Here is a 12,546-nt window from a genome sequence, read left to right as displayed (position 1 = left end):
TTTCTTTCTTTCTCTCTTTCTTTCTCTCTCTCTTCCTTTCTCTCTCTCTTCCTTTCTCTCTCTCTTCCTTTCTCTCTTCCTTTTTCTCCCCCTTATTTTTTGTCTTAGTAACAAGACAGATGGGCTAGGCAATAAGGATGAAGTGACTTATCCAGGATCACATACCTAGAAAGTTTCTGAAGTAAAATTTGAACCCAGGCTCTTTCAACTTCAGGCCTGGTACCTTATCCACTGTGCCACCTTGCTGCCCTACCTCCATGCCCTTCTTACTGTAGCTCAAAATTGCTTTATGTTTTTGACTGATTGATTCATATGGAGATTGCGACCCATTCAAATTCTTAGATCTTTTTCAGCATAATTGTTCTCTGTTCCATTGATTCCTCCTTCACCTTGTACTTGTGAGGGTGATTTTTAGTACTCAAGTACAAAACTTTGTATGTATTCGTACTGAATCTCATTCAGCTCAATTCCAAAGTATGTCAAGATCTTTTTAGATACTGATTCTGTCGTTTAGTGTGCCAGTTATCCCTACCCTCATCTTTAAATTATCTGAAAATTTGATGAACATACCATGTATCATTAATAGAAACAAATACTTAGCAGTTTAAGATTAAGCAGAGGGGGCAGCTCAGTGGATTGAGAACCAGGCCTAGAGACAGGAGGTCCTAGGTTCAAATCTGGCCTCAGACACTTCCTAATTGTGTGACCCTAGGCAAATCACTTAGCCCCATTTCCCTAGGTCTTACTGCTCTTCTGCCTGAGAACAAATGCACAGTATTGATTCTAAGATGGAAGGTAAGTGTTAATAAAAAAGATCAAGCAGAGATTCCTGAGTGACCATACTGAATACCTGCCATATTGCTGTTGAACTACTGACCTTGTAGAGGAATCAATAATTACTCTTTAAGCCTGGTCACCCAACCAGTTTTGATTTTATTATCATTTAATCCATATCTTTTCTTCTCCATAAAAAACAGTATGAAATATTTTATTGTTTCTGTTTACCTTTTTATGCTTCTCTTGAATATTGCTTTTGATCACTGAGAGTTCTTTTTGGCTCTGGTCTTTTTTGCCAAGAATGCCTGGAAGCTCACTGTTTCATTAAATATCTATTTTTTTTACCCTGGAGGATTGTACTTAATTTCTCTGGGCAGATGATTCTTGGTTGTAATACTAGATTCTTTGTCTTGTGGAATATCATATTCCAAGTCCTCTGATTCTTCAATGTAGAAGCTTCTAGGCCCTGTGTAATCCCTACTGTGGTTTTGTGATATTTGAATTGTTTCTTTCTGGTTGTTTGCTGCATTTTCTCCTTGGCCTGGGAATTCTGGAGCTTAAGTAAAATAATCCTTGGGAGTTATTATTTTGGGATCTCCTTTAAGAGGTGATTTGTGGATTATTTTAATTTCTATTTTCCCTCCTTTTCAAGAATATTAGGGTAATTTTCCCTGATGATTTCTTATAGTGTGATATTCACATTCTTTTTTTAAACTTCATTTAAAAATTTTATTATTTTTAAATTGTAATAACAAATTTCCACATAATTTTTCCAAAGTTATATGATCCAAATTCTCTCCTTCACTTCTTCCCTCGCCACTCCCAGAGCTGGCAAGCAATTCAATCATTCAAACTCTTTTTTTGATCATAGCTTTCAGATAGTCCAGTGATTATTAAATAACCTTTCCTGGATCTGTTTTCCAAGTCAGTTGTTTTTACGGCAAGAAATTTTAGATTTTCTTCTATTTTTTTTTCTTTTTTTGATTTTGTTTTATTATCTCCTAATGTTTCATGGAGTCATTAGCTTCTATTTGCCCATTTCTAATTTTTCAGGTGTTATTTCCTTCCTTGACCTCTTCTTGTATTTCCTTGTCCATTTGACCAATTCTACTTTTTAAGGAATTGTTTTCTTCAGTGGTTTTGGTAAATCTTTTGCCAAGTTATTGACTCTTTCTTTTCTTTTCCCAATTTTTTCTTTCACTTCTCTTATTGTTTTATTGTTTAAACTCCCTTTTAAGCTCTTCTAGGAGCTCTTTGGATTTGACAGTCTTTCATATTTTCCTTTGAGGCTTCACATGTTTCCATTTTGGCATTGTTATCCTCTTCTGAGTTCATATTTTCATCTTCCCTGTTACTAAAGTAACTTTCTAAGGTCAAGTTTTATTTTGTTTCTTGTTCATTTTTTTAGCCTTTTATTGTGACGTCTATATAGTGAAATTCAGCTCACTGCCTTGAGCTTGTATTATGGTCTACTTTAGTGCTTGGGGGTGACCCTGTGCCCTTTGTGTCCTGCAGTGTGGACTCTGAGGGAATGACCCATCAAACTTGATTGGGAAGGTTTGCAGCTGTTTTGCCTGGTGACAGCAATTCACTGGATTGAGAAGGATTCTGCTTTTCTGGTTGCCAGTTCTTCTGGGTGCTGAGTATACTAGACTATTCCTAGAACTACAGATTCTCCCTGACTGCTGTGTGTGCTGGATTATTCTCCTTACTTATTCCAGTGAGATGTGCCTTTTCTTTTGTCCTATTTTTTTTGGTCTGGAGCACTGTTTTACCCTATCTTTTGTTAGTTCTACCTCTCCAGAATCCAGTTTGAGACATTGTTTTTGTGGGGGGAAGGTTGTTTGGAAGTGTGTTTGGGTGAGCTTGGAATCTTCTATACTCTTCCAGTTCTTTGCCACCACAAAAAAGAACAGGTATAGTTTTGAACATACAGATCCTTTTCCTTTTTTCTTTGATCTCATTGTGGTGCAGACCTCATACCTAGCAGTGGTTTCTGGATCAAAGGGAATACATAATTTGATAGTTCTAGAGACATAGTTCCAGATTATTCTCCAGAATTGTTGGACCACTTCATTACTCCACCAACAGGTCATTAATGAACCCATTTCTCCACCATCCTCTCCAGCATTCTTTATTTCTGATAGGTGTGAAGAGGTACCTCAGAGTTGTTTTAATTTGCCTTTTTCGTATCTATAGTGATTTAGAGCATTTTTCTATGAGTACAGATAACTTTGTTTTCTTCTGCCCATTCATATCCTTTGACCATTTATTAATTTGAGAATGATTCTTATTTTTATTCATTTGACTAAGATTCCTCCTTATTTGAGAAATGAGGCCCTTTTTAGAGAAACTTTCAAAATCAAAAAATTTTGAAATTACTTCATTTCTATGGTATCTTTTTAGCAAAATATAGTTTATCTGATTATCTCTTTAAATTAGGTATATTTTTGCTTTTGCTTTGTTCAAAGTCATGGTTTCTATCCTTGAATTTTTTACTTCAACTGAAGCATGATATATTCTGCTCCAACCCTTTGTTTTAACTCATGTGTTTTTCTACTTCAAGTTTGTCTCTCGTGCACAATGTATTGTTGGATTTTGGATTCCAATCCATTTTTCTATCTGCTTCTGTTTTAAAGGTCAGCTCATCCCATTCATATTCACAGTTATGATGACTTTCTATTTCCCTCCATTCTATTTTCTTCTGTTTATCTTTCTTTCTTTTTTTTATCCTGCCCCCTTTTAAAAGACTGTTTTCTTCTGATCACTACCTCCCTTATTCTGCTCTCCTTTTTATCAACCACCACCTCCATATCTCTTATACCCTTCTCCTCTAATTTCTGTATTAGATAAGATAGTTTTCTATGCACAACTGTGTGTGGTCCATATATCTATATCTATATCTATATCTATATAGTTTGAATCAATTCTGGTGAGAGTTAGATTCGAACATTGCCTGCCCACTCATTTCCTCCTTAATTATAAAAGTTATTTCTTGTATGTCTTTTTAGTGGGAAGATTTCCCCATGCCTTCTTTTTTCATCCTTCTCTTAGTACATTCCTTTTTGTCATATTTAAATTTTTTTTGAGATTATCCCAATTGACACATACGTGTGCTTTCTTTCTTTCTCTTTTTTTTTTATCTTGGAGTCAATACTGTGTATTGGCTCCAAGGTAGAAGAGTGGCAAGGGTAGACAATGGGGGTCAAGTGACTTGTGTAGGATCACACAGCTAGAAAGTGTCTGAGGCCAGATTTGAACCTAGGACCTCCTGTCTATAGGCCTGGCTCTTGATCCACTGAGCTACCCAGCTGCCCCCATATACCTGTGCTTTCTGTCTATGTACATTCCTTCTAATTGCCCTAATAGTGACAAAGTTCTTAGGAGTTACATGTATCATATCCCCCAAAAGGAATGGAAGCAGTTTAACTTTCTTGACTCTCTTATGCTTACTCTTCCATGTTTACCTTTTTGTTTCTCTTAAGTCTTCTGTTTGAATGTCAAAATTTCTATTCAGTTCTAGTCTTTTCATCAGGAATGCTTGGAAGTCCTCTGTTTCATTAAATATCTACCTTTTTCTTCTGAAGGATTATACTCTACTTTGCTGGGTAGATTATTCTTGGTTGTAATCCTAGCTTCTCTGTTTTCAGAAATATCATATTCTTATCTTGGCACTCCTTTGATATGTAGCTGGCAAAAATATCATGTTATTATTACTGTAACTTCATAATATTTAAGTTGTTTCTTTCTGGCAACATGGAATATTTTTTCTTTGATCTATGAGCTCTGGAATTTGACTATAACAATTCTGGGAGTTTTCATTGTGGGATCTCTTTTGGGAGGTGATCAGTGGATTATTTGTTTCTACTTTATCATGTAGATCCAAGATATTAAGGAAGTTTTCCTTGATAATTTCCTGAAATATGACATTTAGGCTCTTTTTTTTTTAACATGGCTTACAGGTAGCCCAATAATTCTTACACTGTCTCTCCTCATTCTAGTTTCCAGGTTGGTTGTTTTTCAATGAGATATTTCACATTTTCTCCTATACTTTTAATTGTTTAATTGTTTCTTGAAGCCTCACGGAGTCATTGCCTTCCACTTTTCCAATTCTATTTTTAAAGAATGCTTTTTATCAGTGAGCTTTTGTAACTCATTTTTCCATTTGACCAATTCTACTTTTTAAGAAGTTTTAATTTTTAGTGAATTTTTGTGCCTCCTTATTCTTTGGGCTATTCTACTTTTAAAGGAGTTCTTTTCTTCAATACATTTTTGCTTTTCTTTTACCAGTAAGCCAACCAATTTTATTTTAAGGTGTTAGTTTCTTCACAAGATTGTTAGTTATCTGCCATAATTTTTTGTATTATCCTATTTATTTTCCCAATTTTTCCTCTACCACTGTGATCCCTTTCTTTTAATTCTTCTAGGAATTCTTGATGGTCTTGGCTCAATTAATACTTTTCTTTGAGGCTTCGTTTATAGCTATTTTCACATTCTTGTCTTTTAAGTTTGTCTTTGTCTTCCCTGTCACCACTGTATTGCTGCTATTTATAGAGCTAGTTCTGGGGATCTGCAAATTTTCAGTGCTTCCAAGGTAGTATTTATTCTGAAAGAGATGTGATCATTGATTTTCTGGCCTGCACTCTGGTCTTTATCTTGGAAAGATTCCTACTATACTGTAGCCACAAGTACTAGTCCTCCTCTTGTCTCTGAAATTGCAACCAGGACCCTACTCCTGTGTGACTGCACATCAGCACTTCTTTATACACTAGAACTATGACTTAGAACTGCCTCTGGGCAATAGAAGTGCCAATCTATAATTTCTCCTGTATTCTCTTTCTTATTTTTTTCCTGTTTTATCATTCTGATAGTTGTCTGACCCCCTAACTATCTCTGGACTGAGTCCCCTGAAGCTACTGCTGCTGCTGTAACTGCCTTCAAAGCCCACTGCTGGGGCTCTTGCCTTTTTTCCAGACCTGTGCCTAATCCAATGTTATAGACCTCTCCTGCAGACTATCTACTTAGTCAGGAAAGATGTCTCTGTCCTTTTTTTTGGCTCTGCCACTCTAAAATTTGAGACATTGTTTTAAAGTTGTTTGGAGGAGAATGTTGGGAGAATTTAACTGGGTTCTGGGCTGTACTCTGCCATCTTGATGCCTGCAACCTCCTACTTCCTCCTTGCTTATCTTGAGTTTCAAGTTCATGTTAATAATTTTTTTTGGTCATTTGCAGTGTAAGGACTATTCTGTGGGAAGGGAACTCCTCCCCCTATTATGTCACTTTGTTTTGATGTATCAATCAGGGACCTGGAGATTCTTTACTATTGAGATGTGCGGGTATAGACAGGCCCTCAGAGAAAGGAAGTTAAAATCAATGAGATGGGAAACTGATCCCAAGCACTGCCCATGGAGCCAAATTAAGGAACTATGATTAGTTACTGAGATGTGATGTGGGAGAGCTACTGGGTGGAGAAAACTGCTTATAAAGGTGAGACCAAGACTCTGATCTCACATTCTTGCGCTATTCTGACTGGAGATTGGAATCTGAGGGAACCCCTGTTGTTAGTGAGCTTCATTCCATCAGAATGGCACAAAGGGTGGTAAGCTAGGCAACTCTCTACCTCTTCCCTACATTTCCCTCTCTTTACTATCACTACTTTGGTATATCCTCAATAGAATGTAATCACTTCTGTTGAAAAGATCTCTTAGATTTAAAAAATTTTATTTTTATATTGGTAGTGCCTAGCACAGTGCTCAGCACATAATAGATACTTAATAGATGTTTGTTGAATTGAAAGACTGTAAATAAAATCTTTTTTTTGTACTCTTATCTCTGTTTGAAGGTTCATATTAATTATGGGCTATCCAATTTAAAATAAAATTATTTTTAAAGAATGAAAGAAATAAAGAGAATTAAGGGAAGCGGGAAAAACAAAAAAGGCAGAAAAATTTTCAAGTTCATGGCTCCAGACCTGAGATTTCTGAGAAATGCCAAATGAGTCCCTTTCTGCTGATTGCTGTGTTTGGAAGCTCTAGGGGGAGAAAGCTCTAAGTGCCACATGGACAGACTAAGGCTAGAAAAAGCAGAGCTTAAGAGGAGGTCAAAGGAGGAGAAAGAAGGGGTTGGGAAGACAATAATGGAATAGTACATTAGCAAGGTTTCTGAGCTGTCACCATTTACTGAGATGAGGGCTACTTATGCTTAAGTAGATTGTTGCTTTTTAGAGTCCATTTAACTCACCAGGATGCAAGATTACATAAGCTGAAAATCATACATGTACTCCAACTACTTTGGGAAGATTGAACAGGGTACCAAACAATATTTCCTAGAAGAACTCTCTTCTGCTCTTAAAGAAGGAGGGTGGTGGTGTTGAAATTTTTAGGCTTCACAGGGAAAAGAGAAAGAAGAAGCAAAAGAAAGGTAAAGAAGGACAATCTGAGTTTATGACACATGAAAAGAACAGATGTGAAATTATATATTGCTTATGGGAAATGCTCTGATCTGCTTGCTAGTGGGTGCAAATGTCTTGTAGTATGTATATACTCTTTGGAAATAGCTTTTATAATTAAAAAAAACCTATACTTCTGAGAGTAAGTTGATTATGTTCTTTCTCTCTCTGTCTGTCTCTCCCTTTCCCTCACTCTGCTTCTTTCTCTCTTTCTCCCTTCTTCCCCTCCCATTTCTCTCTGTCTCTATCTTTGCCTCTTTCTCTCCATCTTCTGCCTCCCCCCCCCCAATCTCTTTGTTCCTCTCTCTCTCCCTCTCCAAACCCCTCACAGAATGTGAATTCCTTGAGGACAGGATAGGGTAGGAGAAGGCTGCATTCTTTTGGACAGATATATACATTCCCAAGCATTCTTTTTCATTTTTAAACTCTTACCTTCCCTGTTGGAATCAATACTGTGTATTGGTTCCAAGGCAGAAGAGCAGTAAGGACTGGGCAATGGGGGATGGGTGGGGCAAGTGACTTATTTGCTCAAGGTTCCACAGCTAGGAAGTGTCTGAGGCCATATTTTAACCCAGGAACTCCCATCTCCGGGCTTGGCTCTCTATCCACTGAGTCACCTACATGTTCTTCCCAAACACTCTTTGTTGATATATTTTGTTAAACTCTTCAAAATGAAGTTGCTTATATAATATAAACTCCTTGAGGGAAGGATTAGATAGGAGAATCCTACATTTTCTCTTTAACTTTTTTTTTGACAGGTACATCCATTCAAAGCATTTCTTATTGATATATTTTGCTAAACTCTAAATTTATAAGGCACCTACTTACTGACAGTAAGTCAGTTCCATTTCTTGTGGGTTAATTAAACCCAAGGAGCAGCTAGGTGGCTCAGTGGATAGATATTCAGGTCTGGAGATAGGAGGTCTTAGATTCAAATCTGACCTCACACACTTCTTAGCTCTGTGAGCCTAGGCAGGTCACTTAAACCTAATTTCCTAGCTCTTCTGCCTTGGAACCAATACTTGGTACAAATTCCAAGACAAAAGGCATAGATTAAAAGCAAAACTACAATCCCCAAACCTGGTAACTACAGAGGGAAAGATCAAAAGGTAAAATTGGAGAATAAGTTATAGAGTCAGCAAATGTAGTGAATGAACATGGGATTTTGAGTAGGATGATCTCAGTTTGGTTGCTGGTTTTAAGTCTTTGATTTGTTACTTACCATATATATGACTTTGGGTAGGTTATTTGGCATCTCTAAAGCTCAGTTTCTTCATCTATAAAATGAAGGTGCTGGACTAATTGACATCTGAAGTTCCTTCCACCTAAAAGAAGGAATTGGCTCCTGCCAGACCTCTTCCTCCTTTTCCTTCACATCCTTTTTCTGTCTCTCAACATCTCATTCTCTTTTGGTTTCTTTGCCTCCCTCCTTCTCCCCTATAGGATTCAAGGCTTGAATCAGCTCTCTTTGGGAAAGTTAAATTTGATATAAACGATATAACCTGGAAAGCAATCCCAATTTCGGACAGGCCAGATTTCCTCCACTGAAATTTCTGCTTGGGAGCCTATTATTTCTAGGTCTTTGTCACTGCTATGAAAAGTACACTGGAAGACAGAATGGGATCATGGGAAAAGGGGGTCAAGAGACTTGATTTCTAGTTCTACAGCTCTCATAACCCCATTGTATGACCTTGGGCAAATCAGTTCATCTTTCTGGGCTCCAATTTATTAATCTCTAAGCTGTCTTGAGTGACTATATGAGCTATAAATTCTCTTTCATACCTAACACTTGGTGAATGGAAATGGGGTAAGGTGATTTTACAGTTCAGTAAGTGAACTGAAAATTATATACATATGAATATTTTATCTCAGAAGGGTAAATAATAGCAGAATATCATCCACCCTGAAGCTTCCTTTAATCATTATCTTGAGAAGAGTAAACAATGTACACTGTTGAATCCATCATCCTCCACACAGGTTGTTGTTGCTCCTGTACACTTTGAGATGACCATGTTATACTTAGAGGAGGGCCATCATCTTCCATGTCTTATTTGTTTGGGCTTGGTTACTGGGCAAGTGCTTTCTGACATTCTGGAGATAAAGTAAGATGTCCCACTACACAGTTAAAGAAAACACTTGACATAATACAGAAAGACATATGTTGCAGCAGCAGGTGTGATATTTTGCTAGCTTTTCCTCCTCACAGAAAATGACAATTGATGGTATATTGTAGACTGTGACATGTCTCTCTCAAAGTCATTACAAAATGAGATTACTTTAGTGAGTAAATTCTTGTACCTATCAGCTTTCTTTCTTTCTTTTTTTTTTAAACCCTTAATTTCTGTGTATTGACTCCTTGGTGGAAGAGTGGTAAGGGTGGCCAATGGGGATCAAGTGACTTGCCCAGGGTCACACAGCTGGGAAGTGCCTGAGGCCGGATTTGAACCTAGGACCTCCCATTTGTAGACCCGACTCTCAATCCACTGAGCTTCCCAGCTGCCCCCACCTATCAGCTTTCTGAGAACTGCAGTTATTTACTGTAGTTATTAACTATAGTTAATGAAGAATTCATAGAAAAGAGAAAGTTGTTGACTATGGCCACACTACCATAGGTTAAAAACAACATTGCAGACTTCAGTAATTCTTAACTTCTTTTTGGCCTCAACTTCTCATTTATAAAGATAGAGCTAAATTAATGTGAAAAATACTATTAATAGGAGAAAATACATGCTAAAATAATGTTGAAGTTTTATCTCACCTCTTAAAGTGACAAAATTATAAAAAATGAAAATAATCAGTGTTGGAGAGGTTGTGGGACAATGGGCACATTGATACATTTTTGATGAACTATGAAAGAATTCAATAATTTTGGAAAAAATTGGAAACTATGTCAAGAAAATTCTTTAATTGTTAATGTCCTTTAATCCAGAGATTTCAACTAACTTTACCCCATTTTTCTTCCCTTATTAGGGATGCCATTCAAAAACAAGTTTTTGTTGTTAAGTTGTTTCAGTTATGTATGACTCTTCATGACCCTATTTGGTGTTTTCTTTGCAAAGATACTAGAGTGATTTGCAATTTCCTTATCCAGATTATTTTACATATAAGGAAACTGAGGTATACAGGGTTAAATGACTTGCCAGGGCAACAGAGCTTGTAAGTATCTGAGGTCAAATCTGAACTCATGAAAATGAATCTTCCTGACTCCAGGTCTGGCATTCTATTCAAAAAGGTAGCAGAAAGTAACTATTCTGGAAAATTAATAAACTGGGGGACATGCCTTTGGTTAATGGAGAATTAACTATGAATCTGAGATAATTGCACCAAACTTGATCTACTAATCTGTTTTCAATAGGAGAAAACTGTTTTTTAGCATAGGTCAGAAGCAGCTTTTTTCCCCTTTGCTTTCCATTTTCATATTCAGATAATTATATAACTAAGTTTTTGTTTTCTTATCAAGATGAGATTTTGGATTAAATAAGGTCAAAAGGTGAAAATACCAAGAAGCTGATATGGACAGTTATTTCCTTCCTGTCTTTTGCTCAGTCTCAACCACAATGTACAACCAACTTCAAGCATTAAATGGCTTTGTAATATAGCTAAACATGACCCTGTATTCACCTTTTGTCCTCTGGAAAACTTGTTGGATATTCTCCTGGGTTGACTGTAAATAGAAGCTTCTTGTCCTTTTCCTTCCCATCAACTTCTCCCTGACCTCCAGGTCCAAATAGCATATCATAAGATGTGTGGTTTTATTCCTATCTATTTCCTGGCAAAGCATTACTTAACAACTCTTAGAACACTGATTGCTTTCTCTTGTATTACTGTGAACCCTGCCTCAGATAGTAGGGAGTACCAAGGAAATGGGGACAGTAGACTTAGTGACCCTGAGAAAGTCACTTCCTCTCTTTGGGCCTCCATTTACTTTCTTGTAAAATGAGTTGCACTAGATAACCTTCAAGGTTTCTTCCAGCACTATATGTTCTATGAGTTTCATATGTATAAAAATATTAACAGCAGTACTTTTTGTTGTCAGAAAGAACTGGAAACAAAATAGGTGCCCTTCAATTGAGGTATGGCTATACAAATTGTGTTATATGAATGTAATGGAGTTTTTAGTGTGCCATAAAAATGATGAATATGACAAAAACAGAAAATAGGGTAAGACTCGTATGAACTTATGCTCAGTGAAATGATCAGGGTAAGGAGAATGATTTATGGAATGACTAAAATAATAATAAGAGGGGGAAACAACATTGAAGATTCTCAGAACTTGGACCAAAGCATTGACCAATCATGACTTCACAAGACTAATGGCGAAGCATACTTTCTCCCTCTTGGCAGAGAGGAGATGGACTAAGTGGGGTGGGTAAATTATAGCCTATGGTGGAAATCCAGTAAGCTAAGAATGCGTTTTAAATTTTGAATCAAAGCCATCTAAATAAGGTTTATATTTATATTATGTTCACATTTAAGTTCATATCTAATATTATATTTATATCTTATAATATATCATAATATATTATTTATGTATTCTATTTAAATATTTATATTTAAGCTTATCAATACAATTTATATTTAATACTATATTTATACAGTCTGCATTCTTAGCTCGTGGGCTATATAAAAACAAGTGGTGGATTGAATAAAAGGACTAACCTGAAGTAAAGGTACAGAATCAGTTATGCATTCCAAGATATGGACAATGTGTTGATTTGTTTTTCTTCATATTTCTATTATAAGGAAGGACTTCTCTTGGGGGGTTATGGTGGGGAGAAAGGTAGATTAGTGGTTAGTCATAAATAAGAGAATATATAACAGAACAGCACACACATATAATCTCTGATACTGAGGAGTTGATGGGTGATAGATGAGATCAGAAATTCTGAACTTCAAAAGACTAAAACTGATTGTATGTTTACACTGAGTCTGATTGGACAGATGGGGAATATGACCACTTATGGAGAAGCAAACTGACCTAGGCTGGAAATAGAGCATGTCAAAACTGAAATGTTGATCAACAGTAGAATATAGGACTTTGAATGGCTACTGAACTGGGCAAGATAGGGAGAGACCCAGTTTCCACCCCTTTCCCATTCCCAAAAAGGAAAGTACAGAAGGGGCCATAAATTGGGCCAAAAATCAATCTTGTTAATATCTTGCTAAACTTAATATATGTGTATTTCTCTCCCTCTCCTCTCCTCTCCTCTCCTCTTCTTCTCCTCTCCTTTTCTTCTCCTCTCTCCTCTCCTCTCCTCTCCTCTCCTCTCCTCTCCTCTCCTCTCCTCTCCTCTCCTCTCCTCTCCTCTCCTCTCCTCTCC

This window comes from Gracilinanus agilis, chromosome 2 (assembly GCF_016433145.1).
Source record: "Gracilinanus agilis isolate LMUSP501 chromosome 2, AgileGrace, whole genome shotgun sequence".
Lineage (NCBI taxonomy): Eukaryota > Metazoa > Chordata > Mammalia > Didelphimorphia > Didelphidae > Gracilinanus > Gracilinanus agilis.
This window is presented reverse-complemented; position numbering follows the sequence as displayed.